Source organism: Spea bombifrons, chromosome 2, assembly GCF_027358695.1.
Source record: "Spea bombifrons isolate aSpeBom1 chromosome 2, aSpeBom1.2.pri, whole genome shotgun sequence".
Taxonomy (NCBI): Eukaryota; Metazoa; Chordata; class Amphibia; order Anura; family Pelobatidae; genus Spea; species Spea bombifrons.
Genome location: NC_071088.1, coordinates 112,939,517 through 112,953,385, shown reverse-complemented (window position 1 = coordinate 112,953,385; position 13,869 = coordinate 112,939,517).

Here is a 13,869-nt window from a genome sequence, read left to right as displayed (position 1 = left end):
TTTTATGCAATTGCACTTTGAAATTGAATTAGATATAATATTCAATTAAATATTCTCGACAATGAGGAGCTTGCACTTTCTGATATTGATTCAGCGGGTAATGCCATTCATTATTATAGTAACAGCATTAGGTAATGTTTTCATGAGCCTTCATAAAATCAGTTATTTGAAATATATATTGATAAAAGGAATTGTTTTATATGTCATGTTCATCTGTTCATATTGGTGAGATTGTCCCTTTAAGACAGTCACAATCGGCTGTAAAAACCACAAACCAGTGTAAATCATGAAGAAATACAAAGTAATACATAGCCAAACTCTGTTCTTCTCCTTAAGTGCCTCATTAGTTCCACTCTTCAGAATAGCTATTGCTTAGTATGTGCTCATGGCCAGTCTTAGAATAAATGTTACCTTGAGCAGGAAGCATCCCTGGGGCCCCTGTATGTTTCTTCAAATATCATATCTTCAAGTGATAAGCTCGCTTAGAACTGCTATGTTTCTTTTACCACATAACTAGATACTTTCAGGCATGTGAGTTGTCTGATAAAATAACATAGTATTGTTGGGGTTCAAGCTCAGAATGGCCTTCCAGTAGTTGGTCTTTTCATGTTATACAAGCCTCCAAATGCTTGTGTCTTTCCAATGAAATGAAATGACCCGGATGACCAAAGCCTTTAGCAAACTTGTCTGCACAGTTTACCTTTATGATCTTCTGGAGACCCAGAATTGCTTAGACTATTTCTGTTTTTATACTCTCATATACAGTAGTACTATTCTCATATTGATATCAAGATACAAGCTGGACAATATTTTTAGATATAGCAAAAATAGGGGCGCATGTACATGCAGGGGAAGGAAAGAAATATAATAGCGTAATACTATTACTTAAATAATAAGAACATGGCGTGAATATTTTTATTCAACTTTATTTTTAAGAGCATTTACTATTTACCATTTTCCCCTCAGTAAAGTACAATTTTCTACTTTTATATCATCATCTTTAACTCCCATGTCCTTATTTGCCTTAGCTATTAATCAAAATTTTATCAATTCTTCATTCGGTATATCTCTGGTTTATTTTCCATGTTTTTCTTAAAAAAAATGCATGTTGTCCTTGGTAGTTAGTATTCTCCATTAGAAAATGTTAATCTTGTTTTTGAGATATTTGTTTTTGGGCAAATATTTAGTTTTCTGACTGTTCGTTTCGGATTAAATTCTGATTTTTGATTCGGAAACAGGGCCAGCCCGAAAATGGAGCCGAGTGGGGCAACTGCTCCAGGCGGCACTTTTGAAGGGGCGGCAAAGCCTTTTTTTTTTTTTTTTTTTAAAGCGGAAGAGAGAGAGAGAGAGAGGGGCGGCGAGTGGTTTTCGCTTACCAAGTTGTTAGTACCCGTTTGGTGCCCCTCTCCTCAGCGAGCCCTCTAGCTCGGTCTCGGTGCCGGCTTGTAATGCTGAGTGCTGGAAGATGACGTCATTTCCGGCGCTCAGCATTACGAGGGAGACTCGTCGCAGGACTGCTGAAAGGTAAGTACAGGGAGGGAAGGAGAGGAAGGGTAGATAATGGGGGGGGGTGGCATTTTAAACTTCGCCCCAGACGGCATTTTGTCTTGGGCCGCTCCTGTTCGGAAATCACAGTATAAAAAACACCAAACAATTTAACTTCCAGACTAAGGAAAGAGATTTAGGCACAGGAGCAGGTCACAGGACAGTTGTTGGCAAGCAGACATACCCAGCCACAAGACAGAATGCCCCCCTCATATTAAAAAAAGCCTCAATGTCCTTTCTTACTCAAGGGGATCAATTCTTGTACTTCCCTTCCATACTCTGGGGGATTCAGTCTTGTGGTTGGATGTGTCTGTATAAGGTGCCCTAGGGGGCGCCAGGTAAATGCTGGTGGAGACCGCTATGCAGGTAGTAGACAGTGAGTACTGGAGCTGGTTCTGGTACACGGGAGAGCAACACCACGGTAAGGATAGCCGGCTCTGGTACACAGGAGAGCAACACCACGATAAGGATAGCCGGGTCTGGTACACGGGAGAGCAACACCACGATAAGGATAGCCGGGTCTGGTACACGGGAGAGCAACACCACGATAAGGAGAGCTGGGTCTGGTACACTGGAGAACACCACCACTATAAGGATAGCCGGGTCTGGCACACGGGAGAGCAACAACACGAATAAGGATAGCCAGGTCTGGTACACGGGAGAGCAGCAAGGAACATAAATGAGAAGGCACGAAGGTCTAATCGGCACATAGTATGCTTAGCCCACCACTACGCCAAAGTATTCCAATATACGGTGGGTCCTAGCACTAAACCCTGTCTACTGAATCTTAATAAACTGAAACTAAACATTGAATCTAAACACAAAACCAAGAAGGATATACCTTTAGACTGTTGACTGAGACAAACATAACAAACAGGTGGGACACACCCTATAAAGGAAACAGCTGAAGCTTTAGATTGTGAGTCTACAGGAGATTTAAATGTCCAGCATGTGTACCTCATGTAGACTTCGTAGAAATCCTGGTCGGCAGTGGTAGTTGAGGGAGCAAGTATGAAATCTTGGTACCTTAGTACAGAAGTATTAGATACCTGACAACTGATGGGGATTCATATTACCTTGATAGACTTTAGAGCTTTAATCAACTCGGCAAGCATGATCATCAGCGAAATCCATAATTTTAACAATAGGTATTTCCATACCTACCTTCACTTAATTTACATTTATTTTTGAATGGAATCTGTATTTTTCTCAGTGAAGCAGGGGACAAAAACAACCTAAATAATATCAAGCAGCACAACCCTGCTGTAATATACAGTATCTTACAAAAGTGGGTACACCCCTCACATTTTTGTAAATATTTTATTATATCTTTTCATGTGACAACACTAAAGAAATGACACTCTGCTACAATGTAAAGCAGCGAGTGTACAGCCTGTATAACAGTGTAAATTTGCTGTCCCCGCAAAATAACTCAACACACAGCCATTAATGTCTAAACCTTGGCAATAAAGGTGAGTACACCCCTAAGTGGAAATGTCCAAATTGGGCCCAATTAGCCATTTTTTCTCCCCGGTGTCATGTGACTTGTTAGCGTTACAAGGTCTGAGGTGTGAATGAGGAGCAGGTGTGTTAAATTTGGTGTCATCGTTCTCACACTTTCTCATACTGGTTACTGGAAGTTCAACATGGCAGCTCATGGCAAAGAACTCTCTGAGGATCTGAACAAAAGAATTGTAAAGATAAAGATGGCCTAGGCTATAAGAAGATTACCAAGACCCTGAAACTGATAGATAGTGTACACTGTGTGTGATGGGAAAAGTTGTATTAGCATGCACATTCTTGGTTTACTTTATTTAGTTTTTAGTTTTTGATGTCTACTCTTGTCTACTTCTGTAATACTGATTCACTTTTTATATTTAGTGGATCTTGAGTGTGACTTTTACTAATTTTTCTATTAACTTTATTCATGTCAAGGTTTTTGTTTATGGTACACCTATTTTGCGGTTTTTGTTTAAGGTACACCTATTTTGCGTTTTTTGTTTATGGTACACCTATTTTGCGGTTTTTGTTTATGGTACACCTATTGTTAGATGACATTGTGGATCTACATAGAACTAGACTTTATTGGGACTATTTTGTCTTATAGTTTTATTTTTGGAAAGATGTTGTTTTTCCTTATTATGAACGGTTAGGCTGAGAAGGTAACATCTTGACATTACTGACGACTAATAATGCAATATGATGTAAAACAATGTGGTGTATTTGTTTACCTCATTCTGTCAAGCGACATTCCAATTATTATTACTACTATTATTATTATTAGTTATTTTGCTTGCAATGCAAACGCATTTTCTTTCAAAAATTAACTCAATATGTATATTTGAACATTCTTTTCTGTGCCGTTTCTTGTTCCCTGTTTGGAATTTTTTTTTCCTTTCTTCTTTCTGCTCTTTCAAATTTGCTTAAAATGAAAGAATCATCTCTGAAGACGAAAGGCCCCTGCATGAATAATGGACCTTGATAAGTAGTATCAGAGAGTAATGGAAGGGACAGGGTAAGTACAAGCAAAAGGAAGCAGATATTATCTTGATAATTAACAAGTTTAAACAAATTGGTCTTTCAAAGAAAACTCTTCACTGGGCAATACACTCTTGTTTTGTTTTAAAGACTAGCACATTTATTTTTAATATTTAGTAGATAATATTTTTCAGATAAACATATATATATATATATAACACTGCTCTAGAAGGTTCTTTGTTAAAGGGGCGGTAATGTCCTGTTTAATGCTTGTTTAATGTAATGCTTATTTACTTTCATTGTGTCTGCTTTATGTGTTCCATCATGCAGCACTTCCAGATTATCTGACAATGAGTAAGCTATGGTTCACTCTACACACTGGCACTGGGAGCACAAAACCGTACACTCTGAATACCTTTTTCACTACCAGTCTGGTTCAAGATTAATCCACTAATGCCATTTGCATGCTAGCTGGGATAATCACAGCTCCTAGATTACCTGAGACAGTATTAGACTTAGAAGGTTATATGTTTGTAAATAAGATATATAATTATAAACCAGAAGGTTATACGTTTGTAAATAAGATATATAATATAAACCCTCTTCACACAGACACACACACTTTTGCTGGTGCTTTACACATGTACAGAGCATTGCCACATCCTTCCAAGGCTTATACCTGGGGACTTGTGGGCTCCAGTTACCCAGAGCATACTCTTGCGAGACATAGCCAGGACTGCCCACTGTCATAACAGATGGTTATGACAATGGTATGACAGATGATACCAATCACCAAAGATTGGCTGAAAAGGTTGCAGGTTTTATTTGAAAATTACTGCAACATAACCGTAGCAGCTAAATATGCTGCAACCAATAACAGGTTAACATAATACTCAATCTTGTTGAGCATACCCAAGGATAAATAACATAAAATAAAACGATGTAAACATTACATAGAACATAAAGCGGTAGCGTGACCATAACCGGATCTTAGCCCATCTAGGATCGAGGGCCCCAAGGCTCTGGCACAGGCATAAACCATGCTCAAAAGCTACTGGCATCGAATGAGATGACAGGGGATGGGGGTAGGAGATTGACAACCCTGTCATACTGGCCTTACTATCATTTTTATTTCAGGACATTACTCACCTGCCAAATCCCAGGTACTGTATATGATCTGGCAACTATTATAGCAATAGCATGGTGAAATTTAAGCATGGATGGGATAGACACAAGGTTATGTTGGTCATAAAATATGCCAAGTACTTTTGAGTAAAGTTTGAGGTCCTACAGCATGCAAACACAGTGACCAGATTAGATGGGCTGAGCAGTTTTTATATTCTAACTAACCTTATGTTTTTACCTTTTTATTTTACAAATTTGTTACAAAATTAAGCAAAACTAACTTGTTAGGAGTAGACGGAATAGTAATTATTGGCACTGGTTGTATTTAGAAACAAAAAAAATAGATTAGGAAATCCTGAATTACTAAAAATGGCTTCTTGCATTTTGGGATAAAGAACTATGGAAGGGAGTCTATTTCAGACAACAAGCACGTGCCTGGTCCAGTTTTGCTAGGGTTAAGGCAATAAACTTCTTATAATTATTTCATAAATACTCACCACACAATGTACCTATCCCCTGCTATCTAGATACTTAGTAATTAGGAGAACAACAATGTTCTTAATTTTTAATTGCAAAGCTCAGTGGGATATCAGGCTGACCCTTGCTGATTAAAAACGCTCATCCGCATTAATGCCACAGAAGTTGAATCTAATGACACTGTTGAGGCTTTACATATTTTGTCCATGCGCTTTGTGTGTTGTGGAAATACATATTATTTTTGAACAAGAATATGATTTGCATGGATTTTAAGTGTGTTATAACTGTTCTTGTACATGTATGGCAGTACATGACTGCTGAAATGGAATTTATTAGTACCCGCGTTCACACAAAACACAGTCACAGGTAGCCGTATTATCAGAACCTTTTATAAATAATTTATATACATCCCAGGGTAGCCATTGCTTAGTTTTACAGCAACAGCGTATCCTTTCTAATCAATATATACCATTATTTACATTTCTCCATTAACAGATTGTAAATATGACCAGGGCACAGTGTGGAAGGGGAGCATTTAAAATGGTTCCACAATGTTGGGCCACTGTGCATGTACCACAAAAAAATAGAACCAATAAGAAATGCAAAACCCAATTATGACAAATGTCCGACAGATCATTTTTTTCCAGTTCTCATTTCTTCCTGAAGCGAAGTGTTAATGTGAGTGAGTTTCAACTGCAACAGTACAGGTCAAAAGTTACATACATTCACTAGGCGCTATCCAGGATTGTACCCAAGAACTTCATTGCATTGCTTTGCTAGGAACACTAGTAGCTATATGTAGAATTACAAGTGAAATAAGTGAAAAGCAGTGGCTTTTTCCCTTTTAGCAAGAAGATTTGCATTTGCCCACACTCCCATGATATTACAGCACAAGGAATGTAGACACATCTTAGTGAGAGTGAAAGTTTTTTTTTTTATGCTTCTGGGCGAAGCCAACAGCAGACATTGTCCTCAAATAGGTGTGAAACATTATGTTCTTGATTAGTGTGCTCTTCTTCTTGGCACCTTTGACTGTAATTAATGCTCCGAAAATCACAGATGTTGCCCTGTTTTTATCTCCTGTGCTTCGAGATGCTTCCTTAATGATGAAGAGCCTATTTTGAGAGACACTTTACTATTTTGCTCGATAAAGCAGAAGAAAAATCATGAAAGGCTGAGGAAAAAGAACGGGAGTGGACTGAAGTTCCCCATCACAGTATTTTACACACCCAACTGTTATTATACTGCTTGTAAAAAAACAACCCAGAAATAAACATATAAAGCATGTTATCTCCACTTAGACTCTACTGATTATTTCTGCATTATAGATACTGGCATAAGATCTTGCCAACATCCCTGATGTTGTAGATTTAAATGTCTTACTTCTTTCATACAGCGCTATAGTCAAACCATGTTTTAAACCCCACGCAAGACACTATTCATTCACTGCTTATATTTAAAATGGCAGATTACCCAATTCAGAATAGATTTATTTGGTAGATTTGTTTGTGTCTTGTTATGAATTTATTATACCAGTCTGGGGTCCTTGTATATATTGTAACCAATTTCAGGCTGCCTAGAGAGAAGGGCATACTCAAATTGCTCTTGAGAGGAGACTTTGTGTCATTATGTCTGTGAGGTGTCCTTACTGGTGGCAGCTTGAAGAATATTGCTTTTGAGGGCATACTATATAGGTAAAGAGAAAAAAAAAGTATTATAGTAGGTATGCTGCACAGTTGTAAAGGGTAGGGTTTTTTATTGTGCAAAAGATTACATGAAGAAATCAGTACTTGATTACAGTATGTCCCCAGCAGCCCTAACCCCTGTATTGCAGAGCCATAAGTAGGAATGGCTACAAACTACAGTCACCCACTTCTAGTGACCTAGATATAAGAGCCAGTACCAGAGAGCAAAGGCAGGATGAGGAACACAGGACACACAGACGTTTGTGGCTAAGATGAAGTTGTCCTAGCTGTAGCTACTGGACTATCCTACTAGTTGCTGTGTGATAGCTTCAGCCAATCCAGTAGGTTCCATGTTTGATCTTGTAATATCAGGACCGTGCCTGGTTTGTAGAGCAGAAGGAGGAACTTGTAGGTAGGAATGTCCACAAACTGCGATCACCCATTGATAGTGACCTAGATAGAGGAGCCGGTAGCAATGAGCAAGGGCAGAATGCGGAACGCAGGAAATCAGGCAAATGTCAATTTTAGCTCAGGAGGCAGCTTAGGTGTGCAGATGTTACAGAGCAGACTGCAGCATCAGAGCTGGAGAATACCAAAGTCGATCAGGCTGGAGGACAAGGAGTCAACGTAAATCAGACAGCAAAAGGGCTCATGAAAACTTCGATAAACAAGCTGAGGTTGAAACCCAAGAAATCCAATGAAAGGGGCTTGGGTCACATGTAGGTCAAAAGGTACTGGTAGAGGTAACAGATAACCGGGCAGGTAGGGACACAAGACAAGGAAAATCAGGTTCAGGGAGTACAGAACGTTAGGTCACACTGGTGCAGGCACACAATATAACTGAGCTGTGGACAGGTGTTCGGGGCTTATCTAGGATGTACCTGGCTTCTTGGCATGCTCAAGTTGAAAGTGGGCCATGAGGCCTTTAGGAGTCCCCCAATTGGTAGGAGCAAAACGCTATTGCATGTTGTGTACTCCATCATCAGAATGATTCGGAGGGCAAGACCTGAAGCCTACCTCCAGCTGCAGCATGGAGCGAAGCAAACGGGAGAACCCTTGTGTGGTGGGCACCTAAGCACCCGCCGCAGAGGTAGGGCACAGTAACAATAACATGCAAGCTTGCTCTAACATCAGCTCCACAACTCTAGGCGCAGACGTAACACCCAAACACCATATACTAAGACACATACATAGTAATACACACGATAACACTATATAATAACAAACACACACTAATGCTAATACCATACACTAACACTGCACAGCAACAAGCAGGTTACGTATACTCAGACATACTAACACCATGAGCTTGCAAACACATGGAAACAACATATACTAACTAACACCACACACTTATACACACCTACACACACTATACGGTAACACTTACTCTAACACCATGCACCTTGGTGCAATTCAACCCAGCACCTGCCTTAGCATGCTCATGGTGTGTTTCTGAATGCAGGTTGTGTGTAGCAGGGTGATAGATTATATGCTTCTCTAGATAGCTGAGTTTTTAGTGAGCATATAAAGCAAGAATATGTATTTTAAAGTCTAGTAAACTGCAGTAGGCAATTTAAGTTGTTTTTAATGCTTTTTAAAGCACTTGTACAATAATGATTCTATCTATGCAATTGAGTGAGGTATTTTAGAGAGGAATCATTAATTTTTTACACATTTTAATTTAAACTTTTAAAGATGTGGAACACAAATGTACCCATATACAGTGAATATTCTGAGCTAGAAAATGACCTCAGGGAGGAATGAGGGGCAAATGGATTTGCAATTCAAACAGGGACACTTGGGAGGATATGCTATATATATATATATATATATATATTAGAATAGATAGTAGTGATTTTTGGGGGGGGAAACAGGTATTGGAGAAGTCAAGACCAGTATATATTCAGCATACACAGTGTATTCAGGACAGCACCTTCATTTATAATTCAGTCCCACACTGTTCCTTGTTTGTTGGCAAGGGGAGCATTCTGAAATATATTAATCATGTTTATCCTGAATATTGTGGGTTGTTCAATATAAATGTGGATTGGAATACAGATACGGTTTGGATAATAACGTAGCGATAAATAGCACAGGCAAATGTTAAACTGTTAACAATATCATGAAGAGTACACAAGCTGCACATTTCCTATGCATACCTTATGGCAACAGAAGGTGAGAGAACTGTTTAGTGCAAGTTCTTCTTTTTGTCTAATTGCCGCATATTTCATTATGTCATGATACCCAGTACAATTGACTGTTTCTTTTTTTATGTAAATAAATCCCTCTTACTCTATTTCATGATGTCCCTCTTTTCTAGAACTCATAATGTTTGCTGAATATAAATTTGCCACAGTGTTTTACATCCCTAAAAGTCACAATAAGGTATAGAAACAACAGAAAATGTTTATTGTGCATTTTACTTCTATTATTATTATTAATATATTTATTATCTTTCTATTATTAACATATTTATTTTTATAATACTCTTTCATTCTCTCACTCATTCTCACTCTTTATTTATTTCAATATTCTTTCTACCCCCTACTCACTATCTGCCCTCTCCCCCCTACTCACTATCTACCCTCTCTCCCCTTTCTCACTATCTACCCCATCTCTTCCCCTTCTCACTATCTACCCTCTCCCACTTACCATCCAGGTTATACAGAATTAAAAAAAAAAAACACAGATCATGGAAGTCAATCCCAGACATTACTTAGACCTGACCCATATGAAGGCAACACTCATACTCCCTTATTTTGCATTTTTTCAGACATTGTGTCCAAAAAGGGAAGGGTGGGAAATGACTATGATTCCAAAGGCAAGCTGATGAAACCTTGAATATATCCGTATTTATATAAATTTGCAGGTAAGTTTGGAACAGTAACACATTAAAAATATAATGTGGAACCAACACTACTACAATTAGGGAGGGCAGGTGCTTGTTACAACCAGCTGTGGTAAGGAACCATAAACTTATGTTTATTCCTGTAGCTTCACCTCTGCAATTTATCTTTTTTATGTTCGCCTCATTTTTCTATAGATTGTTGACACTGTTGAATGTGTATATAAGACTAATATTGATGGCCAGACTACAGGTTATTCAGATCCCTAACTCATGCTGCCTTTTTATTTTTTATTGATCAATTTCTGCATCATTAAATGCCAAAAGTAAACAAAATAAATGTTTTCTGTATTTTTTTATGTCAGATAAAACTCTCACCATCTAAAATAAAATGCAAACTGAGGGGTTAATGCTTCTGTATCCTTCAGTGAAACCTTCATCTGCCAGCACTAAAATAACGTTTGCAAATGAGACCAATTAAATATAATTGAGACTGAAACTTGCCTGTAAATGGAGTAAGCATTATTTACAGCCAGCAATTACTTAGCACTAACTACTGCGATTAACCAAGAAGTGTATCAGGGATACAGAGGAAACTATCCAGTGTTTAGAGGATCGAGCATTTTATAACAACAATTTTCATTAAAAAAAAAAAAAAGTAGACACAATGTGAAGCCACTATGCATTTATGGAATTCATTTATACGCATGTCAGATACATAGAGCATGTTATGACATACAATTGTGGCTGGTATGTTATGTATGCCCTATGCAGTTTGGGTCTCAGTGTGGTCCTGCTTCCTTATATATTCTAGAACCATAGGCAGACTATGAGTCTAAAGCTCCTATCCGACATGTACTTACTTGCTATCATATTAGACATCCTAGTCATAGCTCCTCCACCTGCTGAGCTCCTTAGTCAGCAACCTATGTCACTTTTATGATAGGGCAAGCACTGTTATTTGCAGAGATGCTGTGGAACCTTGGACACCATGTATTTAATCACTTCTGTTTCCCCCAAAAAACAACCTAAGCATTTTGTTTTAAATAAAATACATTTCAATAATGCATCACTATCACGGAGAGTGTGACCTGCCGTGAGGTAAAAGGCAGAGGGAGTGAATGTGTGTGCGTATATATTTCTTAGTGTATTGTGTTGGGGAGTAAGTGCGCATGTGTAAATGCAGTGTATTAGTGTGTGTGTATTTCTATATGGTGTTAGAAGGTGTATGTCTATGCTGTGTTTGGTGTGTGAATGTGTTAGCGTATGGTCTCACCATGTGTATGTGGGTATTAGCTTCAGTGCAGTGCATGTGCATGTGCTCCTCCGGTTCCCAGAGTCAAGACCTGAATCCTCCAGGTCGCGGGGTCCTGACATGCCCTGCTCCCTGCCCATTTTTTCCTGTACATGGGGGCGTTCCCCCGACATCAGTGGGAACACCCCTGACGTCAGCAGGAGTGCCCCCACCATCAGTGGGACCGCCCACCAACGTCAGCAGGAATTCCCTCGACATCAGCGAGAACTCCCCTGACGTCAGCGGGACCGCCCACTGACATAAGTGTGCAGTCCTGGCCGCGTCCCGCAAGGGAAGGCTCGGCCGAAGCCTCTAAGTTCCCAGGTATGTGCATGTGTCAGTGTATGGTGTTAGCATGAGTGTGTGTGTGTCAGCCCATGGTGTCAGGGGCAAGCCCAGGGTTAGTGATAAGAAGGAGGTAGGTAGTGTTCATATGTATGTATAAGTGTATTGTGTTAAAGTGAGTGAGTGTTACAGTGAGTTTGTGTGTTAGTACTGGCATATTATTGACATATTGGAGGGCTGCCAAAAATATTTTGCAGGGATAAAAATTATCAAGAAGGACTAAGGGATCTCAATATGTATAGCTTGGAGGAAAGAAAAGAGAGAGGCGATGTAATACAAACATTTAAATACTTAAAGGGATTTAACAAAATAAAAGAAGGACATTTCCTGTATTTCATTGAAATACTTAAAGTGATTTAACAAAATACAGGAGAAATATTAGATAGTCAGAGGTTTAGATGTAATGTAAGGAAGTTTTACTTCACTGAGAGGATGGTAGATAAATCTAATTCCCTCCCATCAGGAGTGGTACATGCTTATACGGTGAGGGAAATTAAGCATGCATGGCATAGATGTAAAATTGATTAAGATCTGATTCTTTACATAAGGAATAATGGCCAGGCTAGATGGGTCATATGGTTTTTATCTGATGCCAGATTCCATGTTTCACGCCGGGATTTTTTTGATAGCAATAAGTAAATGCAATATTTTAGTGTTTATTTAGAAATATTAGTTAAAATATATCTGAACACAGCACGTTCTGGTAGAAAAAAAACAGCTACACAGTAATCATATTATTTAACCCGACCCCCAAATTCTTGAATACTAGACCAACCATGCCAAAAATGAGTGATTGTTGCAGTTTCAGAATATCCCCTCCAGCATTGGTTAGAAATGAAAAAACATCTTGGGTAGTCTCAGGGGTACCAGAAAGCACATCTTAAGACTCCTCTAATCATCTTCTCAGCTGCATATAATCCTCGTGTTATGGTTCTGCCCTCCAACTAAGCATAAAAGGAAGCTTGTGAGGGTTAGTTAAAAAGTCACAGATTGAAATACGCTTATTATAATTTTAACCTGTATTACATTGAATACATGTGCAAATGTCAATACGGCGATTACTGAATAATGATATCTAAATAAAGGCACCGAAGCATGGAGATTAAAGCAAACGGTGTAAAACACTAACATTGTTAAGCGTAACAAACAGTATTAAAATATATGAAGCTACTTATCAAAAATAAGCTTGAAGTGATTACATTTAGCTGACTGGCTGGGGTCCCTTAGAGTACTCACAGAGGATAATGTCCTCTGCACGGTGGGTACACTCACCAGGGGCCCAGCCCATGGTTAGTCCTGTCCTTAGCAACTTGTGCTAGTGCCACTCCACAGCGGCAGTCAAACATCTCCTCCACGGTATGACCTTTATCACCGCTGATTAGTTTCTACACGTGGAAAGTCGGAAAGCTCACTGAGCCATCACTGGAGCTGACTGTTTATCACATGACAATGCCAGGGCCGTCTTTAACCCAGGGCAGAAGGTGTAACCACACTAGGTCCAGTCATTCCTGGGGGCCTTAAAGCAGCGGCCCCTTAAGTCCAGAGGTTGGCAAGCATGAAACAAGAAAGGGGTGAGATAAAGGAGAGGTAGAGAGAAAACAGAGAAGAATGCAATGAAAAGAGGTAATAAGAATCATGGGGCTGGGGCAAGTCCTATGTCTGCAATAAGGGTGCTGGGCAAGTCCTGTAAATGCAATCTGGGTATTGGGGCAGGCCATATGTGTGAAATTTGGGTTGTGAGGCAAGTCATATGTGTGCAATCTGGGTGTTGGGCAAGTCCTATGTATATGTATGCGTGCGACCTTTGATTTCAACCTGCAATTTAAGGTTTCCATGCAATATTCAATTAATCTATACTTCCTGATGCTGAATTTGCATGTGGTTTTCAATTGAAAAAAGTTTGTTTTTTGAGTTATTCAGGTCCTCCGTAACGCCGATGCTTTGTTTCGATGTGTTATTTATTTACTCTAAACCTGCAAATGCAGGGTTGTTGTATGTCTTATTCAGCTGAGTGTTTTGGTGTTGGGGTCTAGGGTGTGATTGCATGTTAGGCAGTTTCCCCAGTACAATCA